Below are 12348 nucleotides of genomic sequence, written 5' to 3' on the forward strand. Positions count from 1 at the left end.
CGCGCAGGCTCAGCGGCCATGGCTCACGGGCCCAGCCGCTCCGCGGCATGTGGGATCTTCCCGGACCGGGGCACGAACCCGTGTCCCCTTGCATCGGCAGGCGGGCTCTCAACCACTGCGCCACCAGGGAAGCCCAGTCTCAGCTTTTAAAAAATTAATTCCTATTCCAGGAATTCCCTGGTGGTCCAGTGGTTAGGACTCTGTGCTTCCACTGCAGGAGGCATGGGTTTGATCCCTGGTCGCGGAACTAAGATCCTGGATGTCACGTGGTGCAGCCAGAAAAAAAAAATCCTATTCCTTTTAATTTGAGATTAGTAGTTTATAGGCTTATGAAGCAATAATGTTATATAATAAACACATGAACAACAAAAGTTGGAGTAAAACTTTTTTTTTTTTTTGTGGTACGTGGGCCTCTCACTGTTGTGGCCTCTCCCGTTGCGGAGCACAGGCTCCGGACGCGCAGGTTCAGCGGCCATGGCTCACGGGCCCAGCTGCTCCGTGGCATGTGGGATCTTCCCGGACCGGGGCATGAACCCGTGTTCCCTGCATCAGCAGGCGGACCCTCAACCACTGCGCCACCAGGGAAGCCCCTGGAGTAAAACTTTTAAACACAATTTCAGGTGCTCCAAAGAACAAATTATTAAAGAATAAAAAGTTACATTGGCAGATATAATGGTAAAAATATAACCAGATGTTTGATAAAGAATAAAGTTTAAAAAAAAACCTTAATTCATTACCTGTGGATAACTGCTGTTAATATTTTGATGTTTCTTTATATTTGTGTGTGTACATAGTTTACTCTTCTAAAATTGGAATCATATTCTATATAATTTGCTATCTTGCTTTTTTTTAGCTTACCCTCAAATCTTGCAAGTTTCCCTCTTTCTCCTTAAAAATTCTATTTAAAAATGATTTTTTAATGTTTGCCTAACATTCCATCGCACACCTATGCCTTAGTTTCATTATTCTCCTATTGGTGAATGTATAACTTATTTCTAATATTTTATATAAATAATGCTATGATGAATATCTTTTTATTCATCCCTGAGTATTACTTTAGAATATTTTCTTAGAAGTGGAATTACTGAATGAAAGGGTATATGCATTTACAAGTGTTAAATTACCCTTCAGAAAGGTTTGGTGTATACCATCACTAGCATTGTGAGTCTCATTTTGTTGCTATCCTCATTGAAACAGCCATCATTCTTAATGAAATTGTTAAATTTGCTTATTGCTAGGCAAATAAAAAATGCAGTTTAATTTGCATTTCCTGTTTAAATTATAATTTTGTTTTTGTGAATTTGATTTAGTTTCGTTATTTCTGATAAGTATACAGAAGTATCTAGGTTTTTTTTTAGTAGTAAGTTCACTTTTTCCTTAAAAATTTTTTTTTGTACAGTTTTTAAAGTTACTTTCCATTTACAGTTATAAAGCATTGGCTGTATTTTTCGTGTTGTATAATATATCCTCGAGCCTATCTTACACCCAATAGTTTGTACCTCTAGAAGTAACTAGATTTTTGTGGTCACGATTATTTTTATTATCTTGCTGGACTTCAGTAAAATTTTATTTACTTTTGTTTTTCAGGTTCATTGTCTTACCTGAAAATAATAGTAACCTTTGCTTCCTTTCCAATAGTTATAAAATTTATTAGTATTTTAGCTCTTTATTACGTTGATCAGAATCTCCAAGACACAGTTATATAAGAGAGGTGATAATTGTCTTGGAATGTCTCTGTTTTACGATTTAAGGATGAATGCAGCTGTTGGTTTTAGAGAGAAATTTTTTATTATTTATTCTGTTCTTGTAAAAAAGAGGAGTGTCTTCCGAATTTTATCAAATGTTTTTGTAACTTATTTAGGTGATGATAAGCTTTTTCTTTTAACTACTGATAAAAGTATATAAATAAATTTGCTAATAACATTCCCAAAGGTTATATATCCTAAGGCATATATCATGAGGAATCAAAACCCCACTCTTGTTAGTCAAGTGTACAGAATTTATTGAAAGAATAGAAGAGAGTCTCATAGAACTTTAGTTTAATAAGAATACACAGTCCATATGGTAACTTCTGTAGTTCCTTCTGTAGTCTGGAGAAATCCTTACTTACTCATGAGTCAGTTTTGAGAAATTTGTATTTCCCCAGTTTATATTTTTTAAGATTTTCAAATTTATTATTATATGGGTGTATGTAATATTTTTTATAATTAAAATCTGTGGTGTTCATCTCCACCTTTTATTAGTGATTTCATTATTTTTCTTAATTTGATTTGCCAAATGTTTATTTACTTAGTGGCTTTTAATAAGAAGCTTTGAGATTTATTCTGTTCTCTGATTTTCTAATTTCTACTTTTTATTTTGCTCTGGTTTTTCTGTTTTTTTTTTTTTTTTTTTGGTTATACAGTAAGTCCCCTACATACGAATGCATTCCATTCCAAGAGCACATTCATAAATCCAGTTTGTTCCTAAGTCCGACAAAGTTAGCCTAGGTACCCAATTAACACAATCGGCTATATGGTACTGTACTGTAATAGGTTTATAATACTTTTCACACAAATAATACATAAAAAAGAAATGCAAAAAATAAAGAAAATATTTTTAATCTTACAGTACAGTACCTTGAAAAGTTTGGTAGTACAGTGCAACAGCTGGCATACATACGAGCATTGAGTGAACAGGCAAGAAGAGTTACTGACTGAAGGAAGGAGAGGAGGTGGGAGATGGTAGAGCTGAAGGATCGTCAGCAATAGGAGATGGAGGGCAAGCTGCAGTTTTGCTCACACCTGACGTTCACTACCAGCTACATCACTGCTGCTTTTACGCTTGCTTCTGGACATCCTGGGCTTGAAATAAAGATACTGTGCTACTGTACTCTACAGTACTGTACAGTAAAGTATACAAAAGCACAACCACTTGCAGAGGATGCCCGCATGTGACAGTGTATGCCAGACATGTGAATTAACTTACGTGGTTGGACCTGTGAACACATGTTCGCATCTTTGAAAGTTCACAACTTGGAGGTTCATATGTAGGGGACTTACTGTACTTTTTCTAACTTAGTAAATTCTTAGTTCTCTCTTTTTTTTCTTAAATGAAAACATTTTTAATGCTCTTAATTTGCCTCTGAGTACAGCTTTGGCTGCACTCTAAAGTGTCTGTGAATGATATTCTTATATTCATTGCTTTCCAAATAGTTGCTAGTTTTAGTTTGATTACCTCTTTGACTCAGGAACTGTTTGGTATAGTTCTATTCACTGTATTTTCTTTCATTGTCAGTGACTATGTTCTTTTAAAATATCTTTTAAGTTTATTCAGGGTTTTTTTGTGACTTAAAGCATAATCCAATTTGCTAAATGTTCTTTGAAAACTTAAGAACATTTTAGTTTGCACATAGTTTTATATACACACATATATCTGTCAGTTAAACTTTATTCAAATTATCTTATTATTCCTTAATGGTTTTTATTAATTATAAGACATCCTTTATTAAGTTTTTAATCTTAATCTGTCAAAGACTAAGAGTTAGCATTGTTTCTGAAAAGCTTGTGCTTACATTGGGGCCTTTACATTTTTGTTCCTTCCCCCTGAATACTGTGTTCCTTTCATATGTCACTGTTTTAAAGAGGCCTTACTTGATCAGCTGTCTAAAATAGCCTCCATCTGCTCCTGCTCAGTATCTAACTTCTTTCCCCTCTGTGTTTTTCTTTATAGCACTTCCACCTGAAATTATTATTATTTTATTTATTTATTTTTTTGCGGTACGCGGGCCTCTCACTGTTGTGGCCTCTCCTGTTGCGGAGCACAGGCTCTTTACGCGCAGGCTCAGCAGCCATGGCTCACGGACCTAGCCACTCCGCGGCATGTGGAATCTTCCCGGACCGGGGCATGAACCTGTGTCCCCTGCATTGGCAGGCAGACTCTCAACCACTGCGCCACCAGGGAAGCCCTGAAATTATTTTTTCATTCACTTATCTCTTTGCTATTATTCTGTTCAGAACTTAGAACAAGTATGTATGCAGTATGTGTTTGTTAAGTAAAGAGTGTCCTTTTTTATTTCTAATGACTTTTTTTTTTAAATTAATAGACTTTATACAATTTTAGGTTCACAGAAAAGTTGAGCCAAAAGTACAGAGAGTTCCCATATACCTTGATCTCCCTCCTTCCTCAGCTTCCCCCATCATCAACATTCTGCAATGTTTGGTATGTTTGTTATGATTGATGAACCAACGTTGACACATCATTACCCATCAAAGTTCATAGTTTACATTAGGGTTCACTCTTGATGTTACACATTGTATGGGTATGGACGAATGGTGGATAATGACATGTATTCACCATTATAGTATCATTCAGAATAGTTTCTTCACTCCCAAAATTCTCTGTGCTCCACTTATTTACCCCTCCCTTCTTGCTAATCCCTGATAACCACTGAAGCTTTAACTGTCTCCATAGTCTCGCTTTCTCCAGAATGTCATATAGTTGGAATTATACAATACGTAACCTTTTCAGCTTCTTTCACTTAGCAGTGTGCATTTGAGTTTCCTTCATATCTTTTCATGGCTTAATAGCTCATGGCTTTTTTATGCTGAATAATACCCCATTGTTGGGATATACCACAGTTTGTTTACCCATTTACCCACTAAAGGACTTCTTGGTTGCTTCCACATTTGGCAGTTATGAATAAAGCTGCTATAAACATCCAAATTTGGGTTTTTCATGGACATAAGTTTTCAGCTGATATGAGTAAATAGCATGGAATATGATTGCTGGATTGTATGGTAAGAATATATTTAGTTTTGTAAAGAATCTGCTAAAACTGTCTTTCAAAGTGGCTGAACCATTTTGCTTTCCTACCAACAGTGAATGAGAGTTCCTGTTGCTCAAATCCTCACGAGCATTTGATGTTAGTGCTTTGGATTTTAGCCATTCTAATAGGTGTGTAGTGCTATCTCACTGTTTTCATTTGCAATTCCCTAATGAAGTATGAGACTGAGCATCTTTATATCAGATACTTCTTTTGCAAATATTTTCTTCCACTCTGTGGCTTGTCTTCATGTTCTCTCTATCCTAATGATTTTTATCATGTTTTTGGTGTAATATTATTGATGCACGTTTAAGTTCTATACTGCTAAAGATCTGTATTACACCTAATCAATAAAAATAATTGTCATATTTAATCTTTCTAAGTCTCGTATTTTACTTATCTTAAATTTCCATCTGTCCTGTTATTCTTTGTTCAGTAAATTATTATCCAACCTTGTCTTTCCATGCCATTTTTAGTTGTATCTCTTTTAAATTACATGTAGTTTATTTTGGTTTTAATCCAAAGTGAATACTTAAAACATTTATGTGTATTGTGATAGTTAATTCTGTTGGGTGTGTTTCTGTTATTTAATGCTTTCTGTTTTTTAATGATTCATTGCTACTGCTTCTACATTTTTGTAAAATATACATAATGTAAAGTTATCATCTTAACCATTTTAAAGTAAAGTTAACCCTTGAACAACACGAGTTTGAACTGTGCAGGTCCACTTATACGTGGATTTTTTTCAGTAGTAAGTACTATAGTACTGCACTATCCAAGGATGGTTGAATCCTAGGATGCAGAACTGCAGATACAGAGGAACTTTGGATTTGGAGGAACCATGTGTATGGAGAGCCAGACTATAAGTTATACTCAGATTTTTGACTGTGTGGGGGGTCGCGCCCCAACCCCCAAGCTGTTCAGGGTCAACTGTATACAGTTCTTTGGCATTAAGTACACTTACATTGTTGTGCAACCATCATCACCATCCATCTCCAGAATTTTTCATCTTCCCTAACAGAATCTACACTCATTAAACACTGACTCCCTGTTCCTCCCTACCCACAACTCCTGGTGACTGTCTCTAATCTACTTTCTCTTATGATTTTGCCGTTTCTAGATGATTCATATAAGTGGAATCATACAATGTTTGTCCTTTTGTGTCTGGCTTATTTCACGTAGCATGTTTTCAAGGTTCATCCATGTTATAGCATTTATGAGTACTTAATTCCTTTTTGAGGCTGAATAATATTCCATAGTGTGTGTGTTTATCCTGTTATCTGTCAGTGTCTTAAAGCCAACTAATCTATACTTGAAGTGAATTCAACTGTAAATCTAAAATTTAAAGAAATAACAATTTCTGATTTGTCAGTCTGAAAAAGAAAATTATACTTTGACTCCCCATAACTGAAGACTGGCTTATTCTCTTAACCAGCCCTCACTTTAATGTTCATTGTCAGTTTCTCAATCTTGCATTTAAATTGAGTCATCATGTATGTCAGCTAACATAAATTTTCATTTAATATAGGAGTAACTGGAAGGCACATTTAATAATTATTAGGTCACTAATGTCCACAGAAACTTTCATGCCATGTGGTCTCGCATTAATTTTGTTTCAGAGCTTCCTATATCTGATGGTGCTAGGAATCTTCCTTTTTCTTTTTCTTTTTTTTTTTTTGTGGTACGTGGGCCTCTAACTGTTGCGGCCTCTCCCGTTGTGGAGCACAGGCTCCGGACACGCAGGCTCATCGGCCATGGCTCACGGGCCCAGCCGCTCCGCAGCATGTGGGATCCTCCCGGACCGGGGCACGAACCCATGTCCCCTGCATCGGCAGGCAGACTCTCAACCACTGCGCCACCAGGGAAGCCCCCTTTTTCTTTTTATTGAGATATTTTGACTGATTGTGTCTTGTACGTGTTTATTAATGTTGCCTGATACATTAACTCCTTACGATCTTCATACTTTTTTTTCATTTCCAGAAATATTTTTGGTTATTTTTAGTTCTTTTTTCTTCCTTGAAAACACTTATAGTAATTAGGTTGGCTTATCATTTCTGTCTTTTGTGTGAGCTTCTTGAATGTTTGTCTTTAGCACTCATTTGACTTTCCTTTATTACCTCCAATATAGAGTTTATTTCTGCTATGGAAATTTTAGTTTCTTTACATCCTTTAAAAATTTACTCCACTCCCTTTTCTTCTTAAATTACTCTCATTTCATCTTGGTCTTTTCTCTTCATATATGCCTGTTTCATGGATTTTACCAAACAGTGTTTGGAACTTAATTCTGTGTCTTGAAGTAATTTTTTTAAAAATGTATTTATTATTTATTTTTGGCTGTGTTGGGTCTTCCTTGCTACGTGCAGGCTTTCTCTAGTTGCGGTGAGTGGGGCTACTCTTTGTTGCAGTGTGCGGGCTTCTCATTGCGGTGGTTTCCCTTGTTGTGGAGCATGGGCTCTAGGCAGGCGGGTTTCAGTAGTTGTGGCACATGGACTCAGTAGTTGTGGCTCGTGGGCTCTAGAGCGCATGCTTAGTGGTTGTGGTGCACGGGCTTAGTTGCTCCACGGCATGTGGGATCTTCCCCGACCAGGGCTTGAACCCATGTCTCCTGCATTGGCAGGCGGATTCTTAACCACTGAGCCACCAGGGAAGTCCCTGTCCTGAAGTAATTTTAATTCACCTTCTAAGTTAGATTCTGCTTCTGTGAAAGGTAATTTTGTCTCTTTCTTGTGCTGCATTATTTTTTGTTGGGGTCAATGTTGGATTTTTTCCTGCTTATTCATCCTTGAATGGTAACAGTTATCTGTTACCTGGTATGCATTTGTCAGAAACATTTGTGGGATTGATTGTCCTTGCCTCTACAGTTGACTGGGATTCTGGTTGAAACCTCTTCTTAGGTGTATTGCTAAAGGATAAACACACACAGCACCTAGCCTGAGTTCCAGTGATAAATTGGCATTCATCTTATAGGGTAGTTCTGGGCTAGGATGGTGGGATCTTATGGTACCCTGGTTTCTAGCATGTGCTATACTATTAGGGCTCTTCCTGATTCTAACCAAGTACCCACAACACAGCACTTTGCTTGTGTGACTACACCTCCCAGGAAGCCATGTACCAATCCAGGTTTTTCTGCCCATTTACAGCTCCACTTGAACCTTACATACACACAGGCACATAGAAAGATACTTGTTTTCTGGAACTTGCATGGCAGTCTCCTAAATGTATGTAGAAAGATCAGAAGAGATGATAAGGAGCTCCAGCTGTCACAGAACCCACTTCTTTATAGCAAGAAATGGCTTAGCAAGGATGACTGACTAGCTTGTTTCTTTGAGGCAGACTTCGGGTCTCCAAATAGAAGTATTGCCTTCTTTTAGGCAAATGGTCAAACTTTCTTTTATGAAACAGAGCATAGATGGGTCATGAATCTTTTCTTAGTTGAGATTGTGTGACCTTATAGCTAATGAAAAGCCTTCAAAGATTTTATATAAATTGTCTTCCTGGAAGTGTGGGATAGACTCCATGGTGACTTCTGATATGATACTATTTTTTACTACAATAAACTGGTTTCAGTTTTTGTTTAACTTAGATAACCACCTAAGTAATCAAATAATCAGTCTGCAGTTGACCTTCATTTTTCAGTATAAGGTCTTAGATTGATAAGTTTTCACTTTGATTGTAGAAAAATGGCATCTTGTTACAATTTGCATCTTTTTGCTGTCTAGTTGAACACTTTTTATATACATACAGTCCCCCTACTTACTATTTTTTGACTTTACTATGGTGCAGAAGTGGTATGCATTCAGTAGAAACCATACTTTGAATTTTGATCTTTTTCTAGGCCAGCTATACAAGATTCAGTACTCTGGTGGTACTGGGCAGAGGCAGCGACCTGTATCTCCCAGTCAGCCATGCAATCACAAGGGTATACACTTGTGATACACTTAACAACCGTTCTATACCCATACTACCATTCTCTCGTTCACTTTAAGTACAGCATTCAGTAAACTACAAGAGATATTCAACTCTTTGTTATAAAATAGGCCTTGTGTTAGATGATTTTGCTCAACTGTCAGCTAATGTGTTTTGAGCATGTTTAAGGTAGGCTGGGCTATGATGTTCCCTGATAGGTTTAGGTGTATTAAATGCATTTTCGACTTAACGGTATTTTCAACATACATATCGTTATGTAGCCCCATCTTAAGGAAGATCTGTGTTTGTTGCCCCTCTCCTCTTTTTTCATTTTGAATCGCCATTTGGGTTTTGCGACCAAACTTGAGGAAAGCTAGACTGCACTGTTGAACACATTTCTTCTTACTTCTTTTTTTAACTTTTTAATTTGTTGTTGCTTGCTTCACCATTCACTACCTTGTAGGCACTTTTGAAGCATTTTCTGAGTCTCACCCCTTTACTTCTTTCATGGTTAGTCATAGTTTCACTTTTTTAGTGTAGTGATTGGGTGAAGGCCAAGGGGAAGAAGAAAAAAAGGAGGATCACATTTCGATTACAAAGTTTCTTTAACACACTGCTTCCTCTGTTTACCGAGACCTTCCTCTCTTTTTGCTTGGCAAGTTCTTTCTCATCCTTCAAAGGCCAGTTCTGATTTCTTTGCCTAATTACTTTCATATGCATAGGAGCTCTGGGTCCTCTTTTCCACTGCATTCCACTCATCCCTGTCAGCTCTTATCTCATTTCGGAGTAGTCATTTGTTACTCTTTTCCCACTGATGGTGAGCTCAAAACTGAGACTACATCTCAGTTATCTTTGATCTCTAACATCTGACACATTGTATTCACAAAATAAATATTTCAGTGACTTAGGAAGGACATACTAAGAATTTTTTCATTCTTCAACCATGTTGTTTTCCTGCTTCTAGTGTGAAATGTAAAAACCAGTTCTTTCTTGGAAGTGTAATTATGGATATTCTGTTTTTCTTTAAATTTTATTCTGGTTTGGGTTTCTTGCTAATGACCTTGTACTGCTTTTATTATGAGAATGAAAGACACTTAAAACCAAACCTCTCGAACTTCCAAGTGTTCCCCATTGCCCAGCACCTGCAACTTTCTGGTCCCACTTAACAGTCTTATTTCCCCCTACTTGCTCCTATGTGCCCTTTTGTCTTATGAACTAGATCATTCTTATTGTTCCTGTTGCCTAGAATCCCATCTCCTGGGTAGGAGTATGATCTGTTGTAAATGGAGAAATGCTTGTAATAGGGATTGAGTAATGAGAATTTAGACTAATGTCCTGCTGGTCTTATTTTGAATATACAGTAGTTAAGGTGAGGTGCTTGGATGAGTTTTATCAGTTGTGAGGATCGAGATAAATGGAGCATTTAATTATCTTAGCTTTCTAGAATAGTGATCTTAAAGAAGATAGAATAGTGAAAATATCTTCAAAATTTCCTGGGTCTACCCTAGCCTAAAAAAGGAAACAGGGCTTCCCTGGTGGCGCAGTGGTTGAGAATCTGCCTGCTAATGCAGGGGACACGGGTTCAAGCCCTAGTGTGGGAGGATCCCACATGCCGTGGAGCAACTAGACCCGTGAGCCACAACTACTGAGTCTGTGCGTCTGGAGCCTGTGCTCCGCAGCAAGAGAGGCCACGATAGCGAGAGGCCCGCCCACAGCGATGAAGAGTGGCCCCCGCTTACCACAACTAGAGAAAGCCCTCGCACAGAAACGAAGACCCAACACAGCAAAAATAAATTAATTAATTAATAAACTCCTACCCCCAACATCTAAAAAGAAAAAGGAAACAAACTTTACTTGGCTCCGATGCCATCACAGATACACCTTACACTGATTGATTTATTCATTCAACAATACTCATCTCTGAGACACATGAACTAGACACAGTGTTAGGTATTAATGATGTAATGGTCAACAGAGTACTCACTGGATCCATGCTTGTGGAGTTTATAACGTAGTTAGGGTAGACAGACTTTTAAAAGCAAATCCAGTGTGATGAATGTTAAGACAGAATAAAATAATGTGCCTGGGATGGGAGTGAGGAGGTATTAGAGAAGATTTCCTGAGAAAGTGACCTTTAGGCCAATAATACTTGAAGTAGGTGTTTGACAGGTAGGGGTGGTGAACAGAAAGTAGGGTGACCCGTTCAATCCCAGTTTGCCCCGGGCTTTCCTGGGTTTAGCACTGAAAATCTTGTGTCCCAGTATAACTCCCCCAGTTCCAGGGAAACTGGATGATTGGTCACTGAACAGAAAGTTTTCCGGAAAGGTCGTGTGTGAAGGCCTGAGATGGCTATTAGAGAAACTGAAAGAATAGACAAAACTTAAAGCCTGTTGAGGGAAGGTCTACAGAGAGATGAGTCTGGAAAATGAGGGGCCTGATCATGCATGCACTACTGGGCTTCATCTTAAGTATCCTACTTAAAGGCTTTAAGAAGGGGACTGAAGTGATAAAGTTTTATGTATTTTAAAGTGGCTCCCTGTGCTGTAAAGAATAGACTGGGAGAGACCGAGAGTGGATTTGGGGACAGTAAATAACAATTACTAGGCTACAGCAACTTAGAAGTTGAGGAAGCTGTCTTGGGAAGCATAGATAGTTTTGAGAATTAGGTTATTTTAATAGTATTATGAAATCCTGAAGCAAATGATTTTCAAAAATTGTTTTCCTCCAAGAATGCTAATTTCTTAAAAATGGGAAAACAAACCTTTTTACTTCCACATTTTTCCTATCTTCCTCCACAGAGGCAGACCTTCCATCTTTGCCTCTGCCTGTTTCCATCAGTCCCCGTTGCTTTCTCCACTACATCTGCCCCACCGTGGTTTCTTTCTTTTCCCTTAAATTTAAAAACATGAGGTATAATTTGTATATGTACAATTAAGTGGGTTTTTGTTGTTGTTTCTGTCTATTCCCAAGGTTGTACAACCATCACCACTGTCTAATACCAGAATATTTACATTACTGCAAGGGGAAATCTTAAACCCAATAACAGTCACTCATTTTACCCCAAATTGCACCCCCTTGCCCCAGGCAGGATCTATTATCACAGATCTATTTTCTGTCTATAAGTTTGTCTATTCTGGACATATAAGCAGATTCATACAATATGTAGTCTTTTATGATTGGTTTCATTTAGCACAAGGTTTTCAAGGTTCATCCATATTGTAGCATGTATGAGTACTTCATTCCTTTATATGGCTGAATAATATTCCATTTCATTTATATACATAGGAGTGGAATTGCTGAGTCATATAGTAACTCCATGTTTAATCTTTTGAGAAGCTGCCAGACTGTTCTACAGAGCAACTGCATCGTTTTGCAATCCTGCCAGCAGTATATGAGGATTCCAGTTTCTCTACATCCTCACTAATACTTGCTATTTTCTGTCTTTTGATTATAGCCATCCTAATGGGTGTGAGATGGTATCTCATTGTGGTTTTGATTTGCATTTCTCTGATCACTGATGAAGTTGAGTATCTTTTCACGTGCTTATTGGCCATTTGTTTAACTTCATCTCCTTTGGGAAAGCATTTTATGTTCAGAATTGAGTATTTTAGATGAATGCTTCTTAGAAATTTTCTGTA

General features: G+C 37.6%; 1 protein-coding gene across 4 annotated transcripts in view; it reads left to right on the top strand.

Moving 5' to 3' along the window:
• PAK2 (p21 (RAC1) activated kinase 2) overlaps window positions 1-12348 on the top strand; it is an 87958-nt gene that overhangs the window by 11891 nt on the left and 63719 nt on the right. The window lies entirely within an intron of this gene.

This window comes from Monodon monoceros, unplaced genomic scaffold (genome assembly GCF_005190385.1).
Source record: "Monodon monoceros isolate NGI ecotype Baffin Bay Population unplaced genomic scaffold, NGI_Narwhal_1 Super_Scaffold_11, whole genome shotgun sequence".
Lineage (NCBI taxonomy): Eukaryota > Metazoa > Chordata > Mammalia > Artiodactyla > Monodontidae > Monodon > Monodon monoceros.